We start from the raw sequence: 15835 nt of genomic DNA on the forward strand, positions 1-15835 counted from the left end.
AGGGTGGCAGGGCATGGCCTGGGACACTGGAGCCCAATTCTCACACCAAGCACCATCCGTGCTCTGAATAAGGCCTCACAGATGTTTGGAGATTGTAATTTGTAAAATAAGTAAGTTAATTTCAAGGCATGTGTTATTGTATTTTTTTACCTGCATTTTCTTAGTCATAGGTTATTAAAAATATAGCTATTTTCATGCAGGAGATCCCTGAATTTTGTGTGTGTGTGTGTGTGTGTGTGTGTGCTTTAAAAAGGGAACTTCATACTCAAAAAGGCTTCCTAGGTGGCATTAGTGGTAAAGAACCTACCAGTCGATGCAGGAGATGTAAGAGACTTGGGTTTGATCCCTGGGTTGGGAAGATCCCCTGGAGGAGGAAATTGCAACCTTCTCCAGTATAAAATTCCTTGGATAGAGGAGTCTGGCAAGCTACATACAGTTCAGAGGATCACAAAGAGTCAGACATGACTGAAGCAATTTAGCACACGTACCCCAAATACATAGGAGTCAGCAGCTAAAGGACAAAGTAAGAATGTGTTGGCTGCGCGGGCACCGGAGGGCCTAGAGGAGCTATTCCACTTTCAAGGTCAGGAGGGGCAGCGGTGAGGAGATACCCCTTGTCCAAGGTAAGGAGCAGCGGATGCGCTTTGCTGGAGCAACCATGAAGAGATACCCCACATCCAAGGTAAAAGAAACCCAAGTAAGACGGTAGGTGTTGCAAGAGGGCAGACACACTGAAACCATAATCACAGAAAACTAGTCAATCTAATCACACTAGGACCACAGCCTTGTCTAACTCAATGAAACTGAGCCACTCCCTATGGGGCCACACAGGATGGGCAGGCATGGTGGAGAGGCCTGACACAATGTGGTCCACTGGAGAAGGGAATGGCAAACTACTTCAGTATTCTTGCCCTGAGAACCCCATGAACAGTATGAAAAGGCAAAATGATAGGATACTGAAAAAGGAACTTCCCAGGTCAGTAGGTGCCCAATATGCTACTGGAGATCAGTGGAGAAATAACTCCAGAAAGAATGAAGTGGTGGAGCCAAAGCAAAAACAATACCCAGCTGTGGATGTGACTGGTGATAGAAGCAAGGTCTGATGCTGTAAAGAGCAATATTGCATAGGAACCTGGAATGTCAGGTCCACGAATCAAAGCAAATTGGAAGTGGTCAAATGGGAGATGGCAAGAGTGAACGTCAAAATTTTAGGAATCAGCAAACTAAAATGGACTGGAATAGGTGAATTTAATTCAGATGACCATTATATCTACTATTGCAGGCAGGAATCCCTTAGAAGAAATGAAGTAGCCATCATGGCCAACAAAAGAGTCTGAAATGCAGTACTTGGATGCAACCTCAAAAACGACAGGATGATCTCTGTTCGTTTCCAAGGCAAACCATTCAATATCACAGTAATCCAAGTCTATGCCCCAACCAGTAACGCTGAAGAAGCTGAAGTTGAACGGTTCTATGAAGACCTACAAGACCTTTTAGAACTAATACCCAAAAAAGATTATAGGGGACTGGAATGCAAAAGTAGGGAATCAAGAAACACCTGGAGTAACAGGCAAATTTGGCCTTGGAATGCTGAATGAAGCAGGGCAAAGACTAATAGAGTTTTGCCAAGAAAATGCACTGGTCATAGCAAACACCCTCTTCCAACAACACAAGAGAAGACTCTACACATGGACATCACCAGATGGTCAACACTGAAATCAGATTGATTATATTCTTTGCAGCCAAAGATGGAGAAGCTCTATACAGTCAACAAAAACAAGACCAGGAGCTGACTGTGGCTCAGATCATGAACTCCTTATTACCAAATTCAGACTGAAATTGAGGAAAGTAGGGAAAACCACTAGACCATTCAGGTATGACCTAAATCAAATCCCTTATGATTATACAGTGGAAGTGAGAAATAGATTTAAGGGACTAGACCTGATAGATAGAGTGCCTGATGAACTATGGACTGAGGTTCGTGACATTGTACAGGAGACAGGGATCAAGACCATCCCCATGGAAAAGAAATGCAAAAAAGCAAAATGGCTGTCTGAGGAGGCCTTACAAATAGCTGTGAAAAGAAGAGTAGTGAAACGCAAAGGAGAAAAGGAAAGATACAAGCATTTGAATGCAGAGTTCCAAAGAATAGCAAGAAGAGATAAGAAAGCCTTCCTCAGCAATCAATGCAAATAAATAGAGGTACAGAACAGAATGGGAAAGACTAGAGATCTCTTCAAGAAAATCAGAAACACCAAGGGAAAATTTCATGCAAAGATGGGCTCGATAAGGGACAGAAATGGTATGGACCTAACAGAAGCACAAGATATTAAGAAGAGATGGCAAGAATACACAGAAGAACTGTACAAAAAAGATGTTCATGACCAAGATAATCACGATGGTGTGATCACTCACCTAGAGCCAGACATCCTAGAATGTGAAGTCAAGTGGGCCTTAGAAAGCATCACTACGAACAAAGCTAATGAAGGTGATGGAATTCCAGTTGAGCTATTTCAAATCCTGGGAGATGATGCTGTCAAAGTGCTGCACTCAGTATGCCAGCAAATTTGGAAAACTCAGCAGTGGCCACAGGACTGGAAAAGGTCTGTTTTCATTCCAATCTCAAAGAAAGGCAATGCCAAAGAATGCTCAAACTACCACACAATTGCACTCTTCTCACACAGTAGTAAAGTAATGCTCAAAATTCTTCAAGCCAGGTTTCAGCAATACATGAACCATGAACTTCCAGATGTTCAAGCTGGTTTTAGAAAAGACAGAGGAACCAGAGATCAAATTGCCAACATCTGCTGGATCATTGAAAAAGCAAGAGAGTTCCAGAAAAACATCTATTTATGCTTTATTGACTATGCCAAAGTCTTTGACTGTGTGGATCACAATAAACTGTGGGAAATTCTGAAAGAGATGGGAATACCAGACCACCTGACCTGCCTCTTGAGAAACCTATATGCAGGTCAGGAAGCAACAGTTAAAACTGGACATGGAACAACAGACTGGTTCCAAGTAGGAAAAGGAGTACGTCAAGGCTGTATATTGTCACCCTGCTCATTTAACTTATATGCAGAGTACATCATGAGAAGCGCTGGGCTGGAAGAAGCACAAGCTGGAATCAAGATTGCCGGGAGAAATATCAATAACCTCAGATATGCAGATGATACCACCCTTATGGCAGAAAGTGAAGAGGAACTAAAAAGCCTCTTGATGAAAGTGAAAGAGGAGAGTGAAAAAGTTGGCTTAAAGCTCAACATTCAGAAAACGAAGATCCTGGCATCTGTTCCCATCACTCCATGGGAAATAGATGGGGAAACAGTGGAAACAGTGTCAGACTTTATTTTTTTGGGCTCCAAAATCACTGCAGATGGTGATTGCAGCCATGAAATTAAAAGACGCTCACTCCTTGGAAGGAAAGTTATGACCAACCTAGGTAGCATATTGAAAAGCAGAGACATTACTTTTCCAACAAAGGTCTGTCTAGTCAAGGCTATGGTTTTTCCAGTGGTCATGTATGGATGTGAGAGTTGGACTGTGAAGAAAGCTGAGCACTGAAGAATTGATGCTTTTGAACTGTGGTGTTGGAGAAGACTCTTGAGAGTCCCTTGGACTGCAAGGAGATCCAACCAGTCCATTCTGAAGGAGATCAGCCCTGGGGTTTCTTTGGAGGGAATGATGCTGAAGCTGAAACTCCAATACTTTGGCCACCTCGTGCAAAGAGTTGACTCATTGGAAAAGACTGATGCTGGGAGGGATTGGGGGCAGGAGGAGAAGGGGCTGACGGAGGATGAGATGGCTGGATGGCATCATGGACTCGATGGACATGAGTCTGAGTGAACTCCGGGAGTTGGTGATGGACAGGGAGGCCTGGCATGCTGCGATTCATGAGGTCATAAAGAGTCGGACACGACTGAGTGACTGAACTGAACTGTGTTGCCGCTGGCACACGTGACAGGCCTCACCAACTTGAGCCACAGCCTTGAGGAGCCTCTTTCTGTTTCTCAGCCCCACCTTGATATTCTCTGTTTACCCCCAGGTCTGTTCTCGAGGCTTGTTGCAATTCACCCAGTGGAGTTTTTGGTCACTCCACGTGACATGCTGAATGTTAGATTCCCCCACCAGGAATCGAACACATGTCCCCTGCAGTGGAAGCTCGGCGTCTTAACCCACTGGGCCACCGGGGAAGGCCTCTCACAGCGGAGTGTTTGCCTTCCTTGGCTGCTCCATTCCCGCACTTACTTATCCCTGGCTGCTGGGGTATTTTTCGTATCCTACCACCACTGTGCCTGCCTGTCTACTCCTGTGCATCCACTCTGTCACACCTGCCTCGATGAATCCCTCCTTCACCCCTTCCCCAGCAGAGCGGGGCTCTTTTGTAGGCTCGTGGTTAAGCTTTGTTTAATTGAACGAAATTAAATCCAAAGTCACTGTGCAGATTCAAACATGGCAGGAATGCTGTCAATGGAACTCTCCAAAAACAAACGAAAAGCAAAACCGGGCACAGACACACACCCGCTATAGGTGGGTGGCCAGCTGTCAGTTTAACAGCCAGATAGAGGATCTTCCCAGGGGTTGAAGAGATGGCACACAGGAAAGCAAGCTTGACATTCAAAAAGGATTTAGAGTGAAGGCTAAAGGGGTTTTGGGAGCCAAAGAGCAAAACAATCCTGGAAACAGGTTCTGAGAGCCAAGCTGGGCACGGGAGAGGCACATAGTGACGGTGAGCATTAGAGATTTGGAAAAGGAGTGCCCAGGCTGCTCCAGACCCCGAGAAAGGAGCTCCTGGCATTTCTCAAAACATGGTGGATGGTGCAGGGCCGCCACAGACCTGGGCAAGTTGACAAGCAGCCCAGGTGCAGGCTGCCAGCCCGGGCAGGCTGCACCGAGGCACTTGGCAATATAGAGACACCTGATTTTGCTCCCTTCACACAGAGGAGATACAGCTATCAAAATCTTCCTGGGTAAACTCTCAGGTCCTATGAAGTTTATAGGTAAGCATCAGCCTGACTCAGCTTTAAGGGGCTTACCAGTGAAGTAGAGAAGAAAAATCCAGGCTCCGTATCTCAGGATGCCTAGAGGCAAGCAGAGGACCAGATACTCAGTGTTGGTGGAATGAATGAATGCTTGAGAAAATGAGTACAGTGGCCTGGTTTCATGTGATGGCGCACCTGGCAGAGGACCCAGGCAACGACAGTCCTGAATCTTTGAGAAAGCCATCTCAGAGGATGCATGGAAACTCGCTGAACACGACACTCCCCCTCTCCTCCCATATGATTGTCCTAAGAGATTTCAGACACTTTGATCAGCTAATCCTTGTTAGCCAGACTGAGGAAGCAGATACAAGCTAGGAGACAATTGGAAACCATAAGGGTTGGTCTGCAGGCTTCCAGGTGACTCAGTGGTAAAGAATCCGCCTGCCAATGCAGGAGACATGCGTTCGACCCCTGGGTTGGGAAGATCCCCTGGAGGTGGAAATGGCAACCCACTCCAGTTTTCTTGCCTGGAAAATTCCATGGACACGAAAGCCTGATGGGCTACAGTTCTTTGGCTTGTAAAGAGTCCTCCACAAGTGAATGCGTGCACTCGGTCTTCACAGCGAAAAGAGTGAGACATTATCTAAAAATCAGGCAGAATTCAGGACAGAAGCCCTCCTCTGTGCTGCGGAACCCAACATACCGAGATCCTGGGTCTGTGCTGACTGACCTGGATCCGTGGAGAGTCCCCTGTGAAGACAAGCGTGAGCATCGCAGCATCTTCGGCATCTCCGATGGCACAGTGTGGCATCAATTAGCACAAACATGTTTGCTGGATTGAACTGAAATGTCATAGGAGTTGCTTTGGAAATAGCTCCTCCACTCTTTGAGGTTTCCAGAGCTCAAGTGACTGCTTTTTCCTTCAAGTCGGGGTGGAATTGTGAACCGATTATCTCTATGATCTCCGGTTGATTGTACGTTGAAAAGTGATCCATTCAACGAATGTTTACTGAGTGCTTGCTCCCTACCAGGTTCTGCTCCACACACTTGGGATTCATTAGGGGACAAATGGGTCTTCTATTTTGGGTCTTCTATTCCGGGTAATGACAATCTACACTATTAGTTGCAAATGTACACTAATGGCTACATTTCTCCTTTGTATCAAAAGGAGTGACTCTTGCTTGGTGCTTTTGTGTGCCATTCATTTCTTTGTTGTTGACTACTTAGTAAACTATAATTGCGGCATTCAAAGCTCTGAATGGCTCCATGGATCTTTGTTTCAATCTATTCCAATTTCTCACTCTTTCTGTCTCTGTTTCTGTGTGTGTGTGTGTGTGTGTGTGTGCATGCACGTGTATCTTTCTCTGTATATACTCACACTCAGATGATACATGTATCTCTAACAACATTTGGAAGAAACGATGAAAGGGACATCTATTACTGTACTTAACATGTGTGAACATAGCTAAGATCATTAGAACGTCCAAGAAATTTTCTGAGACCCAGCCAAACTAAATACGAGTCCTAATCTAGGGGGTGTATTTTCTCCTGACTTTGCTGTTCCTTTCTACTTACAACCCTCTTGGGTGGCTGTGTCCTGTTTCTCTGTTGTTACAAAGCTCAGCTCAGAGTCTGGGGCTCACTGCTTAGAAGGCTCTTCTTTCTTCAAGGGGTCAGGCAGCTCTGCTGAGTCAGGGGCCCGTGGGCGTTTCCAGTTCAGCCCTGTATTCCAGCTTGCTCATTTCTCTTGGTTCTGAGCCACGTTGCCTGGAGCAGGAAGACAGCCTCTCCTGTAAGATCAGGGAGAATTTTCCTCAGCAAGATGCCTAATTGGAGGGGAAAGGGTGAGCAGGCATTCTCTCATCTCTTTTGGGACTTTAAGCAGTTTTCTCTGGGGATTTCCCAGCTGCCCTGGAAAAGCCCTGGCCTGTCCTGGTGTGGTGGGGGAGAGTGACTACAGGGGTCCCGCTGAGTCACTGGTGATGCTGTTCGTCCTCAGGCTAGGGGGGTTGTACTGGGCCCACTTTCTGCTTCCAGTGATTTTTGCAACTTTCCTCATTCGTAATTTAAAGAAAATACTATTACCCTTAAAGTCTAAGGGCTTCCCAGGTAGCACAGTGGTAAAATACAAGAGACACAAAAGACACGGATTTGATCCCTGAGTTGGGAAGATCCCCTGGAGAAAGGCATGGCAACCCACTGCAGTATTCTTGCCTGGAGAATCCCGTGGACAGAGGAACCTGGTGGGTTACAATCCATAGTGTAGCAAGGAGTCGAACACGACAGGGTACACACAGAGTTAAGTTTAAAGGAAGTAATTCCCATAAAAGAGCCTGGTTCCTGTAGGCTACTGGGGAGGGTGTGTGTGTGTGTTGTAGTGACTCCACCTGCTGCTGCTGCTGCTGCTGAGTCGCTTCAGTCATGTCCGACTCTGTGTGACCCCGTAGACGGCAGCCCACCAGGCTCCCCCGTCCCTGGGATTCTCCAGGCAAGAACACTGGAGTGGGTTGCCATTTCCTTCTCCAATGCATGAAAGTGAAAAGTGCAAGGGAAGTCATTCAGTCATGTCCGATTCTTAGTGACCCCATGGACTGCAGCCTACCAGACTCCTCTGTCCATGGGATTTTCCAGGCAAGAGTACTGGAGTGGGGTGCCATTGCCTTCTCTAGTGACCCCACCTAGGGTTGCCAAATTAAGCAACTACAAGCAGAAAGCCCAGTTTGGGTGGAATTTCAGATTGGCAGCTGAAGGACCCCAGTTGCCCCTGAACACAGCCTCCTTACCTGGGAAATTAAGGTTCCTCTGCTCCTCTCCCTCTCTCTCCCAAACAGGGGCAGCCTGAAGCTCTGATTGACTGGCGGAGGGGTGCACAAGAGACAGCCCCCCTTTCTCAGGGAGGGACCCCTCAGTTCAGGCCCTGCAGGAGTGTTTCTCCAAGGGGCCAGGCAGCAGTCGGGCTCCAGGATGGGAGACCCATCCTGAAAATCTGCTCCTTCCAGCATCCCTCCCTCCCCTTCAGAGGCCGGTTTCTCAATGTCACAAGAATCCTTGTCTTAGATGGGAGACACATCTAAAACAGCGACCCATGAATGTGATCTTATTTTCTCCTTCCCTAATTAAAAAAATTGTGAAGATTTGTAAAATTAAGTAGGATTTTATTTTCTGAAGAAAATGCAATGATGTTTAAGAGAACCTTGACAGATATGAATATTCAGCTTTTACTGTGGGAAAAACTAGAAAATTTGTAAACATAAAGATCATAATATTTGTTAGATTATGAAAATTCCCTGTGTAATGACGGCTCATCACAGAAGCCAGATGCTCCTCTCCTTCCAAAACGCATTGTCACTTTCCCCAAGAGAAAATGACTCAGCATTTTTTTGTTGTTGTTGTCTTCGAATTTACCTTTAGAAAAGATAGATGTGTCAGATATGTGTTATCCTATGAATTTAGCATGAAAAGATTGGGAGTGGGAAAGAAATTCTGGGAGGGTCCATTTGCGGCTTTATCTTTCACATTTTAACTTTAATCCAATTAATTTTTAGTTATCAAATTCTAGCTATATTTGTTGATCATTTCCATGTTGATTTGAATGCTGCTATTATAGTCGATTTGTTTATATATGGTTCCCTGGTATATGGTCTTCTACTTTGTTCTGCAAACCTTTCTGCCTCGTTCTTTGCTGTTGTTAGACTTTTTATTTTTAATTACTGTGGCTTTAGAACATGTTGTAGTATATGGAGAAATGAGTCTTTCTTTTTTTCTGTTGTCTTTTTAAAAACTATTGGCTGTTCAATATTCATTCTATCAAAGAAGTCTATAAATGATTCCTATAAGTTTCAAAGAGTTCCAGAGAATAGCAAGAAGAGACAAGAAGGCCTTCTTCATGATTAGTGCAAAGAAATAGAGGAAAACAACAGAAGGGGAAAGACTAGAGATCTCTTCAAGAGATTTGGAGATATCAAAAGAATATTTCATCCAAAGATGGACATAATAAAGGAGAGAAATGGTAAAGAGATGGTAAGGAGAAATGGTAATAGAGGCAGAAGAGATGAAAAACAGATGGAAAGAATACAGAGAACTGTACAAAAACGATCTTAATGAGCTGGATAATCATGATGGTATGGTCACTCCCCAGAGCTAGCATTTGGAACTCTTATCCAAAGAGAAAGCTAAATCATCCCAAACTCTACATTTCAAAAGCTGCCAAGTAAGGAAAAATAAAAAGAAACCAACCGAAACACTAAAGGGCTCTAGTGTCTAAAATAAGCTTCAATGACTGCATTTCCTTTATGCTAACTTTTTCTATAAAAGGCCAGTTAGTAAATATTTGGGGCTTTAGGGGCCTGCAGCTACTACTCAACTCTATCCTTGTGTTTTGTTTTTATTTGAACTTTTTATTTTGTAGTGGGGTACAATGATTAATGATGTAGTGTTAGTTTTAGGTGAACAGCAAGGGGATTCAGCCATATGTATACATGTGTCCATTCTTCCCCAGAGTAATTGTGTGTTGAAAGCAGTCATAGGTGACAAATAAATGGATGACCATGATGTGCTCCAGTAAAACTTTATTTATGGATAATAAAACTTGGATTTCATGTAATTTTCACATGTCATGAAATGTTCTTCTTCTTATGTTTCTTTTCAATTGTTTGAAAATAACAAAGCGTTTTTAGGTTGCAAGCCCTAGATACCAGGTGGCAGACCCTGCCTTTACCCACAGGAAAGACTCGCTTGCCTTATGAACCAGGGTACAGTCCTTTGATAGGGCCAACACCACCCAGAGAAATAAAATTAAATAGCAGGAAGAGCTTGATGTGGATTCAGTAAACTATCGTCCATAGCAAATTGCCCAGAAAACTCTCTGAATTTTGAATCAACTGGGCCTTCTTCACAAACACTCTGAGGGAATGTCTTTCACAGAAATGATACTTAAAAACAAACAAACAAAAAAGAGACCAAATTCCTAAATAAAACCACTCTGGCACTTAATAGATCAAAAGGAAAAAAAAAAAGCAATGACCAAGTTATTTTTTGCCCTGATAAACTTAGCAAGCTCCAGTGCAACAAATTTCTTCCACTTTGAGCAAGATGTTGAAACTAACACCTAATACGTTATTCTGAGGTTTAAAAAAATGGTTGCACATGAGGCATGTATTCACCAGAGTTCTAGACTGGCCGAAATAATTTTGGCTATAGGAAATATCTTGCATATATTAAAAGACAGTGAATGAAACTGTCTATATTCCAGCCTTCTCAAAGCTCTCCATTCATCCTTTGTTTTTCACTTTCTAAGTGACATTCTCAAGTCACTCTACTGAAAAGCAAGAAATAAAAATAAAAACAGAAAGTTGCCAGTGCTTTCATGTGAGTGTGAAAAATAGCCTCAGAAGGTACCCAAAATCTCTGTGCTCTTCAAAATTCCATGCAGTTTTCTGGCTTGTCATTTTTAGCCATTGACGTTACTTGAAAGCTGGACTCTGTAACAACTGAAATGATTGTAGGATGTTTTCTGCAGACGTTTTTGGAAGCAGCCTTTTGTAGAGAAGACATTAAAACACAGGGTTTCAAGGCACAGGCTTTGGCAGGATGGAGCCCTGGGCTCACAATGCATCTGATACTTAACCGTGTATGACTTGGGACAAATTACTACGAACCATTAGGAAAATGGAGCTGATAATAGTGATCTTTCACCATCATTGTGAAGCAAAATGAGGTATTGTGCACAAAGCATTTAGTACAATGGTTGGCACATGGTAAGGGTTAGAAAAATGGCAGCGTGTGTTATTACAACTATGAGATTTACTCTGTGTGTGTGTGTGTGTGTGTGTGTGTGTGTGTTGGAATATATTCCAGGAAGAATCACTGACACGTGTGTCTTGTGGCCCTTACAGACTGATCAGACACGTTCTGGGAAATAAAACCATCGAACAGATTTTGAAAGGACGTCTTAGTCCATCGGGCCTTTGCAGAAGAATCAAACCTTGAGTGACTAGATCCTGTGAAATCATAGAGATGCTGAGCATTTCAAGTACATTTCTCAGCTGACTGTCAAAGCACAACTTCCTCAACAACAGCAGGGCCGCTCAGAACGGAAACGTGCCCACCCACACGCAGGCATTAGAGCAGTTGGATGTATGTTCTAAGGTTTACACTTGCTTAAAGCAGCACAAAACAGAAATGCCTGAAAGAGACTAGAGGGAGAAAAAAAAAGGATGCATGAATACATGCAATCTGTCCATATGGAAGTGCTGCCTTCCCAAAGAAAAGCGTGCCAGGGAAATAAAGACACTGAGACACAATACAGCAAGTCTTCTACGTATGAACTTTCAAGTTGAGAGCTTTCAAAGATGTGAACAGGCGTGCCTGCCTCTGTATGGCAGCTGTTGCGCTGTACCACTCTACTTTTCAAGGTGCTCATGCTGCCATATCAGTCATGTCCAACTCTGTGCAACCCTGTGGATTGTAGCCTGTGAGGCTCCTCTGTCCACGGGGTTCTCCAGGCAAGAATACTGTAGTTGGTTGCCATGACCTCCTCCAGGGGATCACTGTACTGTATTGTAAGATTAAAAATGTTTTTTTTTTGTTGTTGTTTGTTTTTTATGTGGTTATTATTTGTGTGAAAAGTATTGTAAAACTATCACAGTACAGTCTCATATAGCCACCTGTGTTAGTTGGATACCTAGGCTAACTTTGTTGGACTTAGGAACAATATTGGACTATGAATGCACTCTGGGAACAGAACTTATTTGTATATAGGGGACTTACTGTAGTAAGACTTGGCATGGTGGAAGGTAAGAATCAGAATGAATTGAGGGATTATATTCTCATAAATTGGAGAAGGCGATGGCACCCCACTCCAGTACTCTTGCCTGGAAAACCCCATGGAGGGAGGAGCCTGGTAGGCTGCAGTCCATGGGGTCGCTAAGAGTCGGACACGACTGAGTGACTTCACTTTCACTTTTCACTTTCCTGCCTTGGAGAAGGAAATGGCAACCCATTCCAGTGTTCTTGCCTGGAGAATCCCAGGGACGGGGGAGCCTGATGGGCTGCCATCTCTGGGGTCGCACAGAGTCAGACACGACTGAAGCGACTTAGCAGCAGCAGCAGCAGCATTCTCATAAATTAAAAAACAACCCACTGAACTTGGTGAAAATCTCTTCTGAGTTTAACTATAAAATTTCCTGAAGAATCTGAAGCCACTGTCTTCAACAATACCTGTGTCTGTTTCAGTCTGTTGCTGGTAGGCCTGACTTAGAGAAAGAACTCAGGTAAAATGAGCTGATCTGTTTCCTCTAAAGGTCTTTCTGTTTTCAGTTCAGTTCAGTCACTTAGTCACGTCCGATTCTTTGGAACTCCATGGAGTGCAGCACACCAGGCTTCCCTGTCTATCGCCTACTTCCAGAGCTTGCTCAAACTCATGTCCGTCACCAGCTGGTGATGCCATCCAACCATTTCACCTTCTGTTGTCCCCTTTTCCTTCTGCCTTTAATCTTTCCCAGCACTTGGGTCTGTTCCAATGAGTCAGTTCTTCGCATCAGGTGGCCAAAGTATTGGAGCTTCACAGCAAAGTAAAGTGTTAGTCACTCAGTCATGTCCCTCTCTTTGCAACCCCATGGACTGTAGCTTGCCAGACTCCCCTGTCCATGGGATTCTCCAGGCAAGAATACTGGAGTTGCCATTTCCTCCTCCAGGGGATCTTCCTGACCCAGGGATTGAACCCGTGTCTCCTGCATTGCAGGCAGATTCTTTACTGTCTGAGCCACCAGAGAAGTCCACAGCAAAGTAAGGAGAAGACTAATGCTGCTCAAGATATGGGTAGGGTCTTGTTGAGAGCTTTCTCACTACAAACCTCTTGGATGATGTAGTGGATGACACCATCACCACCTCATCATTGCACGGGAGCAGGGGAAGAACCACACACAAGATGTTCACAACTGATGCAAAATCCAGAGTTTTCCCAGTATCTCAGGCCACAAATATGATTGTTGCTGCTGCTACTGCTGCTAAGTCGCTTCAGTCATGTCTGACTCTGTGCGACCCCATAGACGGCAGCCCACCAGGCACCCCTGTCCCTGGGATTCTCTAGGCAAGAATACTGGAGTGGGTTGTCATTTCCTTCTCCAGTGCATGAAAGTGAAAAGTCAGAGTGAAGTCGCTCAGTCGTGTCCAACTCTTAGCGACCCCATGGACTGCAGCCCACCAGGCTCCTCCGTCCATGGGGTTTTCCAGGCAAGAGCACTGGAGTGGGGTGCCATTGCCTTCTCCAATATGACTGTTAGGGAGTGTCAAACACATTTTTCTGGCAACCTAGTGGCTGGCCTTTGCAAACTTTGGCTTTTGGCTTTCTGTACTTCTTACAGAATCCTATTGATCCAGTTCCTCCAACATGCAAAAGCCAATGCCCTATATTAAGAAAACCCCCAAAACAATAAGCCAAGAAGTAAAAGGAGACGTAAAGTGTGAGGCTGGTCTCTTGAAGGTTCAGAAGGCAGTGAAAGGGATAAAGACTGAAACACACTTCCCAAGACCCAAGATGCTTTGGACCAGCTTCAGTTCCTGGCTCCTTTGCTGAAAAAGGATGCTTGACTCTGTAGTGGCTTTAAGCATGGAAAATGTCACTTTCTGGGACTTCCTTGGTAGTCCAGTGGCTAAGACTGCACTTCAATGCAGGGGGCTCGTTTTCCATCCTTGCTCAGGGAACTATAATAGATTCCACGTGTGGCAACTAAGACCCGGTGCAGCCAAGTAAATAAATAAATATTTTTTAAAAAAAGTCACTTTCTGTGTTCAACACTAATGTTTCTGGTTTCCTTGGTTTTTGCTTGCTTTTCATAAACTGCTCAAAAGAGATACCAAGTGCTTTAAAGAGTTTCATAGTTTGTAACCACCCTTTCCTGAAAACATTAAAATCTTTGAAAATAAATTCAACTGGTACCTTTAGAATTACTAGGAGGAGGAGATTTAGTTGCTAAGTTGTGTCTGACTCTTGCGACTCCATTGACTGTAGCCTGCCAGGCTCCTCTGTCTATGGGATTCTCCAGGCAAGAATACTGGAGGGGGTAGCCATTTCCTTCTCCAGGGGATCTTCCTGACCCAGGAATTGAACCCAGGTCTCCTGCATTGCAGGCAGATTTTTTACCTACTGAGCTACAAGGAAAGCCCCTTAGAAGCTGCCTTCTTTCCTGATGCAGAGTAAAAATCATGAATTTTTTTATGGCCAAAATAGAAAGTTACAACAAATGCCCTTTTGTGCTATGAAGCTAAAAAGTATATGTAGTAAATAGATTACAAATTGTTCCCCAAATTTCCATTTTTCACCAGGAATGATTTAGAAAAAAAAACTAATATTAAATATTTTTAAATATTAACTTTTAAATGTTAAAAATTTCGAATGGTTTCAAAATCACTGGAAATATATATTCTTTTCTTCATTAATAGTTTAACAGTAAAATTGGTTTTCCAAAATTGGGGAAGAGCAGGCTGTGCTGATTTGGGTCATTTGCTTGGAGTTTTATAAATTTCAGGCCCGCCAGTGTCCATGGACTAAACCCCATGAAGGCAGGACCTCACTGGGGGTGAGTGACCACAGCTGGTCCCCCGCAGACTTCAAGAGGCCCTTGATTTACATTCAAGTGGGCCATGTTTACACTGCGGCTCTGGATTCACTCTGAAACAGACTGATCATCAACCTAGACAAAAAGAGAGCTAGCACAGGCATACCAGAGGAAGAGGTGACTGCTTCTCCTTTCTTTAGCTCCAAGCACATTAAAAAGAAAAAGAAAAGAAACCCCTAAAAAACCCCAAAAAACAAACAAACAAAACAATGGACTTTGGCTTGAGCCTTAAAGAGGGGTTTAAAAATGTTTTGTTTCTGCACAACGAAGGCTCAGAGACAGAACATCTCTTACTTTCAAAACACAAACTCCTCCTTGCCAAAAAAAAAAAAAAGAGAAATGGATGAGAATCAGTTGTTCAAAAAGTTAATTTAGTAAAATAACCATGTGTTTTGGAGGATCGCTGTTCATCGGTGGTTTGCTTTTCAGGTTCAAATCTTTGCACAGGAACAGCCCTCTAAAATTCACCAGCACTGAGTGCATTTTAAAACGATGTGAATGAGAGCAGCAAACGGAAACACCCAAATGACAAGATTTAGGAGGTCTTAAAACAAAACAAAACAGGCAAAGCACTTCATAGGAGATTCCACGGCTAGTAACTGATCCCTGGGAAGAGATGAATTGCTCCCAAAGTCATTGCTTGTTTAACGGGACCAGAGTGAGTCACTTTGTTTTAAAGCTGGTATGTGCGTGTCTGGACAAGGCCTTCCTTTCTTATAAAGGCGGCACGCTCCTGTATGTTTGACCCCAGATTCGTTATTTGTAACAGCCCCTTTATCTCACTCCCTTTCTAGTCAGGCTTGTCTGTTTTTCTAGGACTTGAAACCTCAGCGTGTCACTGTGGTTCCTTGCAGACCCTTTCACGAAAACCCCAGCCTGGCACTCACTGGCCTGCAATCGTGAGGCAGGCGCTTAGGGTGGCTGAGCCTCAAATTCTTCACATTAGAATTCCTCCAGTCATTCCTTGAAAATGTAGGGAGCGGCCACTGGAAGCTGGGCGGAGGGACAAATAAGACCCAGCCTTACCAGTATTAACCCTCGTGAGTTAGGCTGCGGTGGAGAGCCGCACATGTTCATGTCGTGTGTGCCCTAAGCTTTTTGGAAGTGTCTCCTACACCAGGAGCGGGTTGGAGATGGATGACAGGTTCTCCTTGGGGACAAGAGGAGCAGAGGACGTCAGAGAACAGAGGAGAGGGACTGTTTGGAAAGTCCTTGGCTAATAGTAGCAGCAAAGGA

Source organism: Ovis canadensis, chromosome 9, assembly GCF_042477335.2.
Source record: "Ovis canadensis isolate MfBH-ARS-UI-01 breed Bighorn chromosome 9, ARS-UI_OviCan_v2, whole genome shotgun sequence".
Classification (NCBI taxonomy): Eukaryota; Metazoa; Chordata; class Mammalia; order Artiodactyla; family Bovidae; genus Ovis; species Ovis canadensis.